We start from the raw sequence: 16546 nt of genomic DNA on the forward strand, positions 1-16546 counted from the left end.
GAGTTAGAGGCCAGCCTGGTCTCCAGAGAAACTGCCAGGATAGGCTCCAAAGCTACATAGAGAAACCCTGTCTCAAAAAACCAGAGAGAGAGAGAGAGAGAGAGAGAAAGTGTTACTTCAAACATGCTTGTTCCACAAACACAAGTATCACATTTTGTTTCGTAAAGATCATGAGCAGGCAGGGGGATAGCCTTGAATAATGGGAAATACTTGTCAAATTCAATGTCTGGAGAAGTAATATATAGCACATAAATACAAACAAAATACAGTAAAGCCAGATATAAAAGTCATGATCAAATTCCTCATCCTATACAGTTAATATATACCAATAAATTTGTAAAATATACAAGAATACAGACAAAAAGTGACAAAGAAAAGATGTTTATAAAGGGAACATAACTTGTAATGCAGAAAATGGACTTAAAAAATTAAAACCCAAACCAATAATGTAAATAATGAAATAAATAAATGCCAAATGCTAAAAGCCCAAACTGAAAACCAAGGAAACAAACTCACCATGGCCAGATCCAAGAGGTTGGGGGAAAGGCCAACTGTCTGGGGAAACGACTGAGGCCAACTGCTATCCCAACAACCAACTGCTTCTCTGAAGAACAGGCTAAAGCCAGCCTCAGGCCGTGCCTTGTCATTGGCTAGTATCTACCACACCTCACAAGGACTCCGTGTGATGTCACATGCAATGGACCAATCAAGGCTCAGAAAAAAACCACAGTTATTTTTTTTAATTTTTTCCTTTTATATTCTTGCCCCCAAGGGAAAAAAAATGTCCTTAACAGAGAGGGCTGCTCTCCAGACCCACCCCACACCTGTTATTTTCCCAGAGGTCAAGATAGATTCATTGTTGTCACAAGTCACACATTAATCATATCTCCCACACTCCCCCTGAATATAATCAATGAGCTCTTCATGTAGCCTAAATTCTAGAACCCATCCTCTATAATGTAGCATAGGTCTCAGATAACCAAGCTGCTTCTTGGTGTTGCAGCAACTCCCTTTCCCCTAGAAACCTTGAAGCTCATGGAGTCATACTTTGTGTGATGGGAATAAAACTCCTTCAGACACCCACTTAGTGTCCATCATTACTAACGACCTTTTGTCTCAAAGGAAGATCTGTCATAGAATCATTGTCCTCCTGTAACCTCTTGCTGTTCCCTCCCTCCCCTGATAAAAAAAGAAAATACATCCAAGAAGGAGGAAAATAATAAATCAAAGGAAAAGCTAAAGTCTAGGAAATAAAACTAGCCAAAACACTCTGAAAGTATTGAGTATCAAGAAAGACTTTAACAGTGACCAAGAAAATTCACTGATAAATTCTATAATCTCAACATCTAACAGCAATGTTCTCCAAATATTTCAGTAGTCTATAAGTCTGAGGAAAGGAATATTTTCATTTTTTTCATAAGAAATGCAATATCCTTTTTCTCAAACCAAATAAATAAAACTTAAAGAGCCCAGTATCGGGCTATGTCCTTGACTACATAGATTAGAAAATCCTTATTGAAGATAGCTCAGACCAAATTCAAGACCACATTAGAAGACCACAGTTCATGATCAAGATGCCTTTACCCAGGAGCACTAGGATTTGTCCACACACACAAACTGATATACAGCATAGCATACATACAACACTGAGGTAAGTCCTATAATCACACATCAAAGGAATGGAATGCCTTTTTCAGGAAAACACTTAGAACTAGAGAAAGTGTTACTTCCAGTATTCCAGGCCCACAAACACAAGGGTCACATTTTTTCCTAGGGGTCATGAATAAGCAGAAGGAAGAAGCTTTCTTCATTTGGAAGTACTTGTCACATTCAATGCATTGGGTAAGTGAAATAGAGCAGGTAAATATGATCAAAATGCAATATAGGCAGTTAATATATAATTAATGTGTAAATTACATGAGAACAAAGGCAAGAAAAGAAGTTGATAAAGGGAAAATGAGGTGAAATGAGGTAAATAAGACTTATAGGCAAAAATCAAACCTGAAACCCATGATGTAAATAAAGAAATAAATAGATACCAAACGACAAAAGCCCAGACTGAAAACTTGGGAAATAGACTCACTATGATGAGATCCTACAGGTTTTGAAAAGTCCAACTCTAGCAGAAACAACTGATTCCAACTGCTCAACCTGCCACAACCAATGGCTTCTCTGAAGTACAAAGACAAATTCCAATCCTAGGCAGTTTCCTTTTATTGGCTGATATCTAGCTTACCTCACATGGACTCCGTGTGATGTCACATGCAATGGTCCAATCAAGGCTTGGCAAAATCCACAGAGATTTTTAATTTTTTTTCACTTACATTCTTGTCTCCAGCTACCATACTACTTATTTTTCTCATGGCTATGATCTAATAGTTGGCAAAACCTACTTACAGGAGGTAGAGTTTATTATTTAACCTCAGATGTATAGAAACATAAGTCAACACAGTAGGAGCAACTAATGACATGGACATCAGCAGAGTTGTACAGGTGGCTATATGTCCTTCTAACATGTCCCTGTGCTCTCCATGTAGCATTAGTGCAATCTTAAGCATGTTTCTTTAGTCAGACAGGGTCAAGTTACATTTTTTTAAGATTTTATTTATTTATTATGTATACAGCATTCTGCTTCCATGTATAGCTGCACACCAGAAGGCTGCACCAGATCTCATAGCGGATGGTTGTGAGCCACCATGTGGTTGCTGGGAATTGAACTCAGGACCTCCAGAAGAGCAGTCAGTGCTCTTAACCTCTGAGACATCTCTCCAGCCCCGATTAAGTTATATTTTAGGTGCCATGAGTGATACATTCAATATGCGGTGCTTTCTCTTCCTGCAACCCTCTCTCTCTCATTTATTTAAAAGCATGGAATACATGACCTTGAACTGACCGTGTTTAAGACTGTCATGTTCTCCTCCAATGAGCATCTTCCAGAACTGATGCTCACACATCTCAAACTATGTAGACGCTCAGTAGGCCGAAGTACGTGGTGGGTCAGAGAATGGAGCTTGCAACTAGCTAACCATAATACTCCCTGAATCAAATCCATATAGTTTCTATGCTCCAGGAAGACATTGTCTTCTAAGCAATGCCCATGCTCTCTTTACCTGCTGCAGTTAGTAAAAATGTCTCAATTCATGCCTAATCTCTGCTCTGTGATCACCATCATAAGATCCCTCGGGGTTCCAACATAGTGTCTTCATTTTTGCTTTTTTTTTTTTTTTTTTGAGACAGTGGCTTTCTCAAAGCCCTGGCTGGCCCAGAACTTTTGGTGTGGACTATGCTATCCTTGAATTCACAAAGATCCATTAGCCTCCACCTCCCCAGTGTTGGGACTAAAGGTGTGCACCACCAAGCCTGAAATCATCCCCAATTCTTAATCTAGTCTAATAGCCATAATTTAAAAAAACAACAGCTTAGCCTCTATTCTCTCCAACTTTTTTTTTTTACCATTGACAAATATAATGAAGAAATAGCCTAAGAAACAGTATCCCAAGACCATGTAAATTTTTTTCTTATTTCATGTGTATGGGTGTCTTGACACTACATGCATGTCAGAAGGTCAGGAGTAGGTGACAGATAGCATGTCATTACAGATGTCTGGGAACTGCCATGTGGGTGCTGGGAACCAATACGGGTCCTCTGCAAGAGCAACAAGAGCTCTCTCTTAACCTCTGCAAGAACAAGTGCTCTTAGCCTCTGAGCCATCTCTCTAGCCCTTGATCCTAGGGCCACTTGAATCCCTTCCTACTCTGCACAGTCGTGGAGAATGCTGTAGGGATTTTCTTTTCTATTCTCACAGAAAAACTGCTCAAGTCCAGCTTCAACAGGGTTCAGGTCCCAAAGAGGACGTGTGGTGTGGAGTCAGCAGGGGACTGAATGCACTTCTGAGGGTTCAGCAGCTCGCTCGCTCTCTCTCTCTCTCTCTCTCTCTCTCTCTCTCTCTCTCTCTCTCTCTCTCTCTCTCTCTCTCTCCTCTCTCTCTCTCTCTCTCTCTCTTCTCTCTGCAGAGACACTCTTTATTTGTATAGCATATTGACTGCATAAGTCATTTGTCAAGCATCAGAGCCCCGGATCTCATTTTCATTTTCCCATTAAATGTCTAAGGAGAAAACAGTCTTACCTGAAACAACATCTTTGGACACCATCAGTCAAATCGGATGCCACTAATTTTTCAAGGTCTGCAAAGCATAGGACCTTTTGTTTTTTACAATCTGTGTCTAGGCTGACTGCTCATGCAGTTACAATGTGTTAGACAGTCTGAAATTATTTTTCCCTTAACCAAGTTACATGCATGATCATTTGATGTTCTCTAAAATGCAGGCTTTAAAAAGTTCTCATAATAAGCATTTAACTGGCTGCTTATAGCATTTTTGTTGTTGTTCTCTAGTTTTATAGCAGAGGCATGTTGTTTTCAGTATGTTTCCAGAAAGGAAAATTCTGGTATCTCATTTTTTTCTTACTCCCTCAATATAAGCTCCAGTATAAGGCAATGGATATACTTGTAAGATCTTGTATGCAGAGCCGAGCCAGAAATTTCTCAGTATCTACCCTAGTGGTACCACGGTATTTGGGGCACAAGGCAGAGTTCCTGTGTGACTTTCAAGCCAAGGCCCCCGCCTCAAAGTTTTCTCTCAGAAACATGCATATATTTCCCCAGGGGCTGCATAAATAGAACTCCCTGTTATAAAACAACTGCTTGTAAAATGAAAGCAGAAGCTGGCACCCCTGAGATCACAGCACCCTCTGCTCAGGACTTGTGCCACAAGCATGCACCAAACAACAGTTCTTCCCTGTGCATTTCCATTTAAGAAGAGACTTTGAAATAAAGACTTGGAGTCACTCCGTGTGCATAGCTGACACCCGTGTTTATATAGGTTGTGCAGTGTTTTCAATGAAAATGTATTGAGTCCAAATAGGAGCCTGCCACTTAAGATCAGCAGATACTTGTTAAACAAGTGATGTTTGTTTGATATATTTTCTGTGGCAATGGATATATACATAACTTCTGCAGGAAAACTGTCTTTCAATTTGAACTGTAGACTTTTGGTCCAGCAGGATTTATGAAAAAGGTCATCACTGTATCTGAGGATGAAGAATGGAAGAGACTTTGAACACTGCTGTCTCCAACATTCACCAGTGGAAAACTCAAGGAGGTGATGATGGAGAGGGCATTTACTTATGGGTTGAATCCGAGACAGGGAGAAAATGAGCCCACGGTCCCTTTTCTAGGGTTGATCCTCTGATTTACAATTCATATAAGATGATCTTTGTCCTCATGCCCAGGGGATATATTATAATATCCACTGTAACATTCCACCCTTGCTTCCTGGATGGAGACGAGCTGTCTTTCTGGGACCTGAGTCTCCACACTTAGCTACAGATGCTGTGCTTTGTTTTTAGATGTTCCCCATCATCACACAGTATACGCTGGTGAAAAACTTGAGAAGAGAAAGGAAAGCCCGTCACCATGAAAGAGTAAGTGTTGGTGCAGCGATGGGACTGTAAGCACCTTAGTGTACGCTCAACTCTAGGAAAAGGCCATCTGCAAACCAACCACAGGTAAAGGCTCCATGTGTGAGTGTGATAGGAGCCTTGACCCCACTGATGATGCAGCAGGTGGTTCTGACTCTGGGGCTCCCTGCCTGGGTAGCTCAAAAACATGAGCTGCCTCAGATGCAGATGCTGATTCCCATGTCTCTCTCTCCTCAGCATCCTTGGAGCTTACAGCATGGATGTGATCACTGGTACACCATTTGGAGTGAATGTTGATTCCCTCAACAACCCACAGGATCCCTTTGTGCAGAAAGCCAAGGAGATCTTAACATGTGTGGATTTTCTTGACCCATTTCTTCTCTCTGTATGTAAGTAGCTACTTCCTCTCTTTTTTTGTCTTCCTCCCTCACATTCTTCAATCAAATAACATCATTCATCATTACTGAGATAATATACATATATGTATATATATAATACATAAATATACCCACTTACAACATGTAATTCAATTTTTGCTCTTACAAGGCAATGTGTATCCATCACGGTTGTCAAGCCAGGGAATATTTTATCCAAGAAAACCTGCACCTTCTCATTCCTCCTTGTCATCAGAAACACCAGTTCACTGTTCCTGTAGTTCTGTCTATTCCTGGCTTGCCATAAAAATGTAATATAAACATGTCACAGAATATGTAGAATTTAGTGACTAGCTTCTTCATTTAACATAATCCAACAGAACCATTTGTTTCCATCCCTATGTTCTGCAGACAAATCAAATTATGTGCCATCTTATTGTCATCAATTTATTTTTAGAATTGGGTGTTGCAAATAGGCTGTCATGGGACATTGACATCTGAGATTATGGTAGAACATTTGTTTTCATGTTTTCTGGGTAGGTGCTTGGTGTTGAATTAGTGAATTACATAAGACTTCTGTGCTCGACTTACTGAGCAACTGAGTTTTTTCTTATGCAGCATTTTTCTTTCTGGTTAGGTTTCATGAAGACTCCCTTCGAAACTTTGGGTTGTTGTTGTTTCATGATGTTCCCAGCCTCCCTAATGAAAATTCAGTAGTATACCGCCATGGATGTGGGGTTGTGCTTCTTCCAAGTGGTAATAATACTCCCCCATGTGGGAGATATTATTGTCTTTCTTAGATGAACATCTGTTCAAACTTCGCTCCTGTATAGCTGAATTGCTTATGTGCTTGTCATTGAGGTGTAAGATTGGCATGTGTATCATGAATAACAGTCATTTTTCTGACATATAAGTGGCATATTTTCTCTATTTTTAGATGTCTTTTAATGCTCTTCATGGGATCCTTTGGAGTACACATTTTAAATTTTTTTCTTCAGATTTTTTTTATTTGAATTAGAAACAGGATTGTTTTACATGACAATCCCAGTTCCCTTCTCCCACCCGTCCTCCCCTACCAACTGCCCAACTAAAACCCTACCTATCACATATCCTTTCTGCTCCCCTTGGAAGGTGAAGCCTTTCATAGGGTGTCATCAGAGTCTATCATATACTTTGGTATAGGGCCGACGCCCACCCCCATGTGTCTTGGCTCAAGGAGTATTCCTTCATATGGAATGGGCTCCCAAAGTCCACACCTATGCTAGGGATAAGTACTGAACTACTAGAGCAGGTCCAGTAGATTTCCGAGGTTTCCTCAATGAAACCCATGTTCCTGGGGTCTGGATCAGTCCCATGCTGGTATTCCAGCTATCAGTCTGGGGAGCAAGAGTTCCCCAGGTCAGCTGTTTCTGTGGGTTTCACCAGCCTGTCTGGACCACTTTGCTCTTCACTCTTCCTTCTCTGCATCTGGGTTTCAGTTGATTTCAGTGATTAGTTATGGGTGTCTGCTTCTACTTCCACCAGCTGCTGGATGAGGGCTATCGGGAGACATATAAGACAGTCATCAATCTCATTATCAGGGGAGGGCATTTAAGGTAGCCTCTCCTCTGTCGATTAGATCATTAGCTGGTGTTATCTTTGTAGATCTCCAGACTTTTCCCTAGGGCCTGATTTCTCTGTAAACCTAAAATGTCTCCCTCTATTATGGTATCTCCTTTCTTGTTATCTTCCATTCTTTGCCTGACTCAACCTTTGTGCTCCCTCATATCCTCTGCATCCCTCCTCTTCTCACCTTCTCATTCTCCTAGCTCCCTCACCCCTCTTCTCGTGCTCCCAAATTGCTCAGGGGATCTTGACCCTTTCCCCTTCTCCAGGGGACCATGTATGTCTCTCCTAGGGTCCTCCTTGTTTACTAGCTTCTCTGGCAGTGTGGATTGTAGGCTGGTAATCCTTTACTCTGTCTAAAATCTGCATATGAATGAGTACATACCATGTTTGTCTTTTTGTGATTGGGTTACCTCACTCAGAATGGTTTCTTCAAGTTCCATCCATTTTCCTGCAAATTTCAAGATGCCATTGTTTTTTGGTTTTTTTTTTTTTTCTGTTGAGTAGTACTCCATTGTGTAAATGTACCACATTTTCTCTATGCATTCTAAGGTTGAGGGGCTTCTAGGCTCCTTCCAGTTTCTAGCTATTATAAATAGTGCTGCTATGAACATCGTTGAACAGATGTCCTTGTTGTATGAATGTGCTTCTTTTGGGTATATGCTTCTTTTGGGAATTGCTGGATCTTGTGGTAGACTGATTCCCATTTTCTTGAGGAGTCACCATTCTGATTTCCAAAGTGGCTGTACAAGTTGGCACTCCCACTAGCAGTGGAGGAGTGTTCCCCTTTCTCCACATCCTCTCCAGCATGAACTGTCAGTGGTGTTTTTGATTTTGGCCATCCTGACAGGAGTAAGATGGTATCTCAGAGTTGTTTTGATTTGCATTTCCCTGATGGCTAAGGATGTTGAACACTTTCTTATGTGTCTTTCAGCCATTTTAGATTCCTCTATTGAGAATTGTCTATTTAGTTCTGTACCCCACTTTTTAATTGGATTGTTTGGTGTTTTGGAGACTAGCTTCTTGAGTTCTTTGTCTATTTTGGAGATCAGCCCTCTGTCAGATGTGGAGTTGGTGAATATCTTTTCCCAGTCTGTGGGCTACCATTTTATCTGGCTGACTTTGTCCTTTGCCTTACAGAATCTTCTGAGTTTCAGGAGGTCCCATTTATCAACTATTGATCTCATTGTCTGTGCTACTGGTGTAATGTTCAGGAAGCAGTCTCCTGTACCAATTAATTCAAGGGTATTTCCCACTTTGTCCTCTAAAAGCTTCAGTGTAGCTGGATTTATGTTGATGTCCATTTGGACTTAAGTTTTGTGCAAGTCGATAGGCTTGGGTCTATCTGTAGTCTTCTATATGTCCACAACCAGTTATGCCAGCACCATTTGTTGAAGATGTTCTCTTTGTTTCATCATATAAATTTGGATTATTTGTCAAAAATGAGGTGTTCATTGGTGTGTAAGTTAATATCAGGGTTTTCAACTCTATTCCATTGGTCTACCTGTCTATTTTTGTGCCAATACCAAGCTGTTTTCAGGATTATAGCTATGTAATAGAGCTTGAAGTCAGGGATGGTGATACCTCCAGAAGTTCCTTTATTGTACAGGGTTGTCTTGGCTATCCTGGGTCTTTTGTTTTTCCATAAAAAGTTGAGAATTCTTCTTTCAAGTTCTGTGAAGAACTGTGTTGGAATATTGATGGGTATTGCATTGAATCTGTAGATTCCTTTTGGCAAGATTGCCATTTTTACTATGTTGATCCTACCTATCAAAGAGCATGGGAGATTTTCCATTGTCTGGTATCTTCTTTAATTTCTTTCTTTAGGGACTCAAAATTCTTATGGTATAGGTCTTTCACTTTTTTGGTTAGTGTTACCCTGAGGTATTTTATGTTGTTTGTGGCAATTGTAAAGAGTGATGTTTCTCTGATTTCTTTCTCCACCAATGTATCATCGGTATATAGTAGGGCTACAGATTTTTTTGAGTTAATCTTGTATCCTGCCACTTTGCTTAGGGTGTTTATCAGCTGTAGGAGTTCCCTCGTAGAGTTTTTTGGGTCACTTTTGTAAACTATCATATCTTCTGCAAATAGTGAGAGTTCGACTTCTTTTCCGATTTGTATTCCCTTGATCTCCTTTTGTTGTCTTATTGCTCTAGCTAGAACTTCAAGGACAATATTGAAGAAGTATGGAGAGAGTGGACAGCCTTGTGTTGTCCTCAATTTTAGAGGAATTTCATTGAGTTTCTATCCATTTAATTTGATGTTGGCTGTTGGCTTGCTGTACACTCCTTTTACTCTGTTGAGGTATGTTCCTGTTATGCCTGATTTCTCCAAGACCTTTATCATGAAGGGTTGTTGGATTTTGTCAAAGGTTTTTTCTGCATCTAGTGAGATGATCATGTGCTTTTTTTTTCCCCTCAGTCTGTTTATATGGTGGATTACATTGATGGATTTTCGAATGTTGAACCATCCTTGCATCCCTGGGATGAAGCCTACTTGATCGTGGTGGATGATTTCTCTGATGTGTTCTTGGAATCGATTTGCCAGTATTGTATTGAGAATTTTTGCAACAATGTTCATGAGGGATATTGGTCTGTAATTCTCTTTCTTAGTTGTGTCTTTGTGTGGTTTGGGTATCAAGGTTATTGTAGCATCAGCCGGGCATTGGTTGCGCACGCCTTTAATCCCAGCACTCGGGAGGCAGAGGCAGGCGGATCTCTGTGAGTTTGAGACCATCTGGTTTACAAGAGCTAGTTCCAGGACAGCCTCTAAAGCCACAGAGAAACCCTATCTCGAAAAACCAAAAAAAAAAAAAAAAAAAAAAAAAGGTTATTGTAGCCTCCTAAAAAGAGTTTGGCAATGTCCCTTCTGCTTCTATTGTGTGGAACATTTGGAGGAGTATTGATATTAGCTTTTCTTTGAATTTCTGGTAGAATTCTGCAGTGAATCCATCTGGCCCCAGGCTTTATTTGGTTGGGAGACTTTTGATGACTCCTTCTATTTCCTAGAGGTTATAGGTCTGTTTAAGTTGCTTATCTGTCCTTGGTTCAACTTTGGTAAGTGATATCTGTCCAGAAAATTGTCCATTTCCTTTAAATTTTCAAATTTTGTGGAGTACAGGTTTTCCAATATGACCTGAAGATTCTCTGGATTTCCTCAGTGTCTGTTGTTATGTACCCCTTTGCATTTCTGATTTTGTTAATTTGCATGTTCTCTCTCTGCCTTTTGGTTAGTTTGGATAAAGGTTTGTGGATCTTGTTGATTTTCTCGAAGAACCAACTCTTTGTTGCATTGATTCTTTGAATTGTTTTCTTTGTTTCAACTTTATTGATTTCTGCCCTCAGTTTGATTATTTCCTGGCATCTACTTCTCTGGGGTGAATTTGCTTCCATTTGTTCTAGAGCTTCAGCTGTGATGTCAACTCTCTGGTGTGACTATTCTCTAGTTTCTTAATGTGAGCACTTAGAGCTATGAACTTTCCTCTTAGTACTGCTTTCAAAGTTTCCCATTAGTTTGGGAATGTTGTGTCTTCATTTTCATTGAATTCTAGGAAGTCTTTAATTTCTTTCTTTATTTCTTCCTTGGCCCAGGAATGGTGCAATTGTGTGTTGTTCAATTTCCATGAGTTAGTAGGTTTTCTGTAATTTGTGTTGTTTTTGATTTCTAACTTTAAAGCATGGTGGTCTGATGAGACACAGGGGATTATTCCAATTTTTTGTACCTGTTGAGATTTGCTATGTTGCCAAGTATGTGGTGGATTTTTGAGAAGGTTCCATGTGATGCTGAAAAGAAGGTATTTTTTTGTGTGTTTGGATGGAAAATTCTATAGATGTCTGTTAATCCCAATTGGGTCATAACTTCTGTTAGTTCCTTTGTCCCTTTGTTAAGTTTCCGTCTGGTGGTCCTGTCCAGTGGTGAGAGTGGAGTGTTGACGTCTCCCACTATAAGTGTGTGAGGTCTTATTTGTGATTTGAGTTTTAATAATGTTTCTTTTACGAATGTTGTTGCCTTTGTATTTGGGGCATAGATGTTTAGAATTGAGACTTCTTCCTGATGGACTTTTCCTGTGATGAATATGAAATGACCTTCTTCATCTTTTTTGATTGATTTTAGTTTGAAGTCTAACTTGTTAGATACTAGGATAGCTACCCCAGCTTGTTTCTTGGGTCCATTTGATTGCATTAGGTTGGGAAAGTTTTCTTCTATGATTTTGTTGAATATGTCTTCTGCTCCTTTGAGTTGGGTTTCTTCACCTTCTTCTATACCTATTATCCTTAGATTTGGTCTTTTCACGGTCTTTTCATATTTCCTGGATATTTTGTGTTAAGGTTTTTTTGGACTTAAAATTTTCTTTGCTTAATGAATTTATTTCATCCAGTTTATCTTCAGCATCTGAGATTCTGTCTTCCATGTCTTGTATTCTATTAGTTATGCTTGCATCTGTGGTTCCTGATTGTTTACTCAGCTTTTCCACTTCTAGCATTCCCTCAGTTTGTGTTTTCTTTATTGTCTCTATTTCAGTTTTCAGGTCCTGAACTGTTTCCTTCAGCTGTTTAATTGTATTTTCTTGGCTTTCCTTGATTTCTTGCATCTTTTGGTTTGTCTTTTCTTTCATTTCTCTGAAGGATTTTCTGATTTCCTCTTTTAGGGTCTCTATCATCTGCATGAGTTGTTTTTAAGGTTGCTCTCTTCTGCTTCTTCTGTGTTGGGGTGTTCATGTCTTGCTGGTGTAGAGTCCCTAGACTCTGGTGGTGTCATATTGGTTTTCCCGTTGTTGGATGTGTACTTATATTGTTGTCTTCCCATCTCTTCTTCCAGTGGGTACAGGTGGTGTCACTTCCTTTCCTGGTGTGTATGGGTCCGGGGTTCTCTTCAGGTGGGTGCAATTGGCTCCAATACTCTGATGGGTCCCAAGGTGGGTGCAGGGAGGTTGAGGCACTCGCTCTCCAGGTGGGCGAGAGCAGGACTGTCACAGAGATGTCTGCAGACTCTGGGTTGCTTGGTCCTCAGGGGTCGAGTCTTCCTGTCTGCAGACCCTTGGGCAGGAGTTCCCAGAGTGGGCAGGCAAAAGTTGGGCCTAAGCAGCTCACCTCTGGCACTCTCTGCACGCTGCACTCCGCACTGCCTCTGCACTCTCTGCACTCTGTGGGGGCCAGAATAGCCCAGCGATCTCAGCAGAGTCAGGGTCCCTGGGTCTTCAGGACCGATTCAGTCTGCCTGTAGACCCTGGGGCGGGATTTCCCAGAGTGGGCAGGTGGAAGTTGGCCCCAAGGCAGGGGCCAATGCAGCTCACTCTGCACTGTTTTGGGGCTGGAATTCTTAAAATTTTTATGACATACAATTTTATAATGTGCTGTGATTTAATTTCCAAATCACACGGTCAGAGCTGAGGTCATGAACATTATTATGGGCATTACATTCCTTAAAACCTCTTTCTTTTCTATGTAGACCTAGTTGTTCTGGAACTTACTATATAGACCAGACTAGCCTTGAACTCACAGAGATCCACCTGCCTCTACATCTAGAATGCTGAGATTAAAGGCGTGTTGTCACCATGCCCATCTTAGACCTAGTTCTTTCACTTTTTTAAAAATTGTATTCATTGTCATAAAATATATTCCTACCTCTCTTTTTGTTGAGACAGGGTTTCGCTGTGTAACACCTCTTGCTGTCCTGGAACTCACTTTGTAGGCCAGGCTGACCTTGAACTCAGAGAGATCCACCTGCCTCTGCCTCCCAAGTGCTGGGATTAAAGATGTGTGCCACCACTGCCGGGCAACTTACTTCTTTCTTTTAAAAGATTTTATTTATTTATTATGTATACAACATTCTGCTCCCATGTATATCTGCACACCAGAAGAGGGCACCAGATCTCATAATGGATGGTTGTGAGCCACCATTTGGTTGCTGGGAATTGAACTCAGAACCTCTGGAAGAGCAGTCAGTGCTCTTAACCTCTGAGCCATCTCTCCAGCCCGCCCACCTGTTTTTGTTTTTGTATTTTTAGCCAAAATCCTGTAACTTTCTTTTCCTTTAAGGAAAATCATCTGACATTTACTAATAGGTGAGGTATTTGTCCTACTTACTCATGCTGCCTCTGTGACAAAACCCCTTCAGGAGAGGGTTATTCTGACCCACAGTTAGCTGTCTGTCTTGGCATTAAAGTCCTGGGGACAGTAGAGAGAGGCTGATGGTCGCATGGCGTTAGTAGTCAGCTGAACACTGGTGCTTACCTCACAGTTGTCTTTTTACTAATTTAGGATCCAGGCCATGAAATGTCCCACCCACAGTTAAGATGGGTCTTCCCACATCCGTGAAGATAATCCCTCAAGGGGATGCCCAGTCTTGTCTCCTAGGCAATCCTAATCCTGTCAATATTAACCACAGTATTGCTTTTATGCTTATAAGTCTGTATGAGGACAATGTGTGGTGGCTAGAACTACACATTTGTGCTGGTGAGTCTGCTCTAACAGGGCAGTGGGCCACATGTGGGCATCAGAGTGGAACTCAGTCCCAGTGACTCTGGACTGCCTTTCTCTGTTCTTCCCGAGACAGCTGGAGGCACCATTTTAATTTCTTCTCAACTCTGATGTTCTGCTTTCATCTTCCTTATCTACACTGTTCTTTTCCTTTTAGCTCTGTCTGACATGGAGATCACAGCCCAGTAGGTTATTTTCATTCTTGCTGGTATGAAGCCACAAGCACCTCCATTGCCTTCATCGTGTATACCTTGGCCACCGACCCTGATGTGCAGAAGAAACTCCAGGATGAGATTGACAGAGCTCTGTCCAGTAAGATGATAAAATGGTTCCCAGAGGGGCTGGAGAGATGGCTCAGAGGTTAAGAGCACTGACTGCTCTTCCAAAGGTCCTGAGTTCAATTCCCAGAAACCACATGGTGGCTCACAACCATCTGTTATGAGATCTGGTGCCCTCTACTGGTGTGCAGATATACATGGGAGCAGAATGTTGTATACATAATAAATAAATAAAATCTTAAAAAAAAAAAATGGTTCCCAGAGAGGGAGGGCAGAGGTAAAGGATTAGCAAGAACAAGTCTCATCACTGGCAATGAGAATGTTGACTTCCACCCAGCAAAAGTCTAAGAGAAACAAAGGGAGGGACATAGGCGATGAATGTGACCTGTAAAAATACACAATCTTTAATACAGTGCTGGCTCTGGTGTATCTGTTATAACAATAATACCAAGTAAGAGACACCAGAAAACCTGTGTGGCACTTGAGAATAGGCACCAGTTCCCTAGGTGTCTGGACAGTTATCTCTGTTGATGTCCTCAGGATGCTGTCCCAAACACCTGTGGTACTAGGCTGGCCTTCACTGGTCTCGGTAGGCTAACACTACTCTACTTTAAATGGCTCTACTGTCCAGTTCAATGGCATGCCATTAATGTATGTGGGTGTGTGAGTCAACTAGGGGAGTCTTTTCTTTCCTGTGGTTTTGATAGTGTATCAGACTACTTCCTGTCTGAAGCCCTGAGTGCAGTTAGCATCCTTTTCATGATTTCTTGGAGTGTCAGTGCCCTCTGCTGACCCTAGATTGCATTACAGTCAGTATGCTGGACAGGTTCTCTCAGGGAGGCTCCAGATTGTACCCAGCTGCTAACAGCCTAGAGAGGTAAGAAAGATATGGAAATCAATGGAATGTTCTTTCCTAAAGGGACTGTAGTTATGGTACCAAACGATCCTCTTCATCAGGACTCTGAGTACAGGCCAGAGCCTGAGGAGCTCTGCCCTGAAAGGTGCAAAGATCTTGGGAAATGGTCCTCACTAGGAACTAGGCAGCCTACTAGAAATGGTATATATTTTAGTTTGCATCCCTTTGCATCCATATGTGTTTTTGGAATTAAACCTTATAAAATTACAAAGTGATAATTATTTGTGCTGCAAAAAGAGACCAGAAAAAAGGTATTCATGCCATTCGGAGAATCAAAATGTTAACATTAACACCATTAATAGTGAAGTATGTCCTCAAGTAGTTATTGGTAGGTTTGTAAAGGTTTTTCAAAACCTAGTATATTTTAGTTGTATTTTGAATCACTAATCACTTAAACACTAGCCTGTTGTGGAATATTACTTTAACTATGTATAGGTGTGTTGCATTTGTTTGTGCTGCATTTGTTTAACAATGTAAAGATGTGTTGCTTTGCCTGCCTAAGGTACACGATTTGTCTAATAAAAAGCTGAATGGTCAATAGCTAAGCAGTAGACGGATGGTTGGTGCTGGCAGGCAGAGAGAACAAGGAGGAGGAGGAACCATGGGTCAAGGCTGAGGCGGGTGGGGGGCAGAGTAGAGAAGAGAGAAAGATGCAAAGAGAGAGGGAGATGCCTGGGGCCAGGCAGCAAGATTGGGAAGAAGCAGGAGTATAGAACACACAGGATGAAAGAAAGGTAAAAAGCCCCATGCAAAATGTAGATGAAGAGAAACAGTTTAAATTAAATTATAAGATTTAGTGGGACAAGTATAATATGGCCAAACATTCCTAACTAATAATGAGTCTCTGTGTCATGATTTGGGAGCCTGCTACACTAACCTATGCACCACATCTTGCAATATACACATTTGTCTTATTTGGTGACTAGGCAGCAGTTGATATAAGTGATAGAGAATTTACAGTTGTAGGATTCTTGTTTTTTTCTTTTCATGTATTCTGTGCTGGTCCCTAAACTTGCCATTAGCTTTAGGAACTTTTCCCATAGTCTGACTGATTGCAAATTGCCTTCTTGAAGGTTGAGGCAGCAGCATACTTTTCACTCTAATTATGACCTTTCAGAGTAGATGACACACCCATCCCAGAGAGAATTTTGCTATTTTAAAGATACCTTTCCTGTCTAAAAGCACTCAGCTCAGCTCGGCTCAGCACCAGAGGCCCCTCTATTTTAAGGGACATAGAAAGACCTTTAGCTCACACCTCTTTTCTAAATCTGTATTTATTTTTATGTGTATGGGTGTTTTCCTGCATGTATGTCTCTGCAGCACATGTATACCTGGTGCCTGAAAAGGCCACTAGAGGGTGGCAGAGACCTGTGCTGGGAATCACATCCAGGCCAGCTGGACAAGAATGGTCTT

General features: G+C 41.1%; 1 protein-coding gene across 1 annotated transcript in view; it reads right to left on the reverse strand.

Moving 5' to 3' along the window:
* Nucleotides 1-16546, reverse strand: part of LOC100765388 (putative sperm motility kinase W) — a 37879-nt gene that overhangs the window by 17944 nt on the left and 3389 nt on the right. The gene's annotated exons all lie outside the window — the stretch shown is intronic.

The sequence above is a fragment of the Cricetulus griseus genome, chromosome 4, assembly GCF_003668045.3.
Source record: "Cricetulus griseus strain 17A/GY chromosome 4, alternate assembly CriGri-PICRH-1.0, whole genome shotgun sequence".
In the NCBI taxonomy this organism is placed as follows: Eukaryota; Metazoa; Chordata; class Mammalia; order Rodentia; family Cricetidae; genus Cricetulus; species Cricetulus griseus.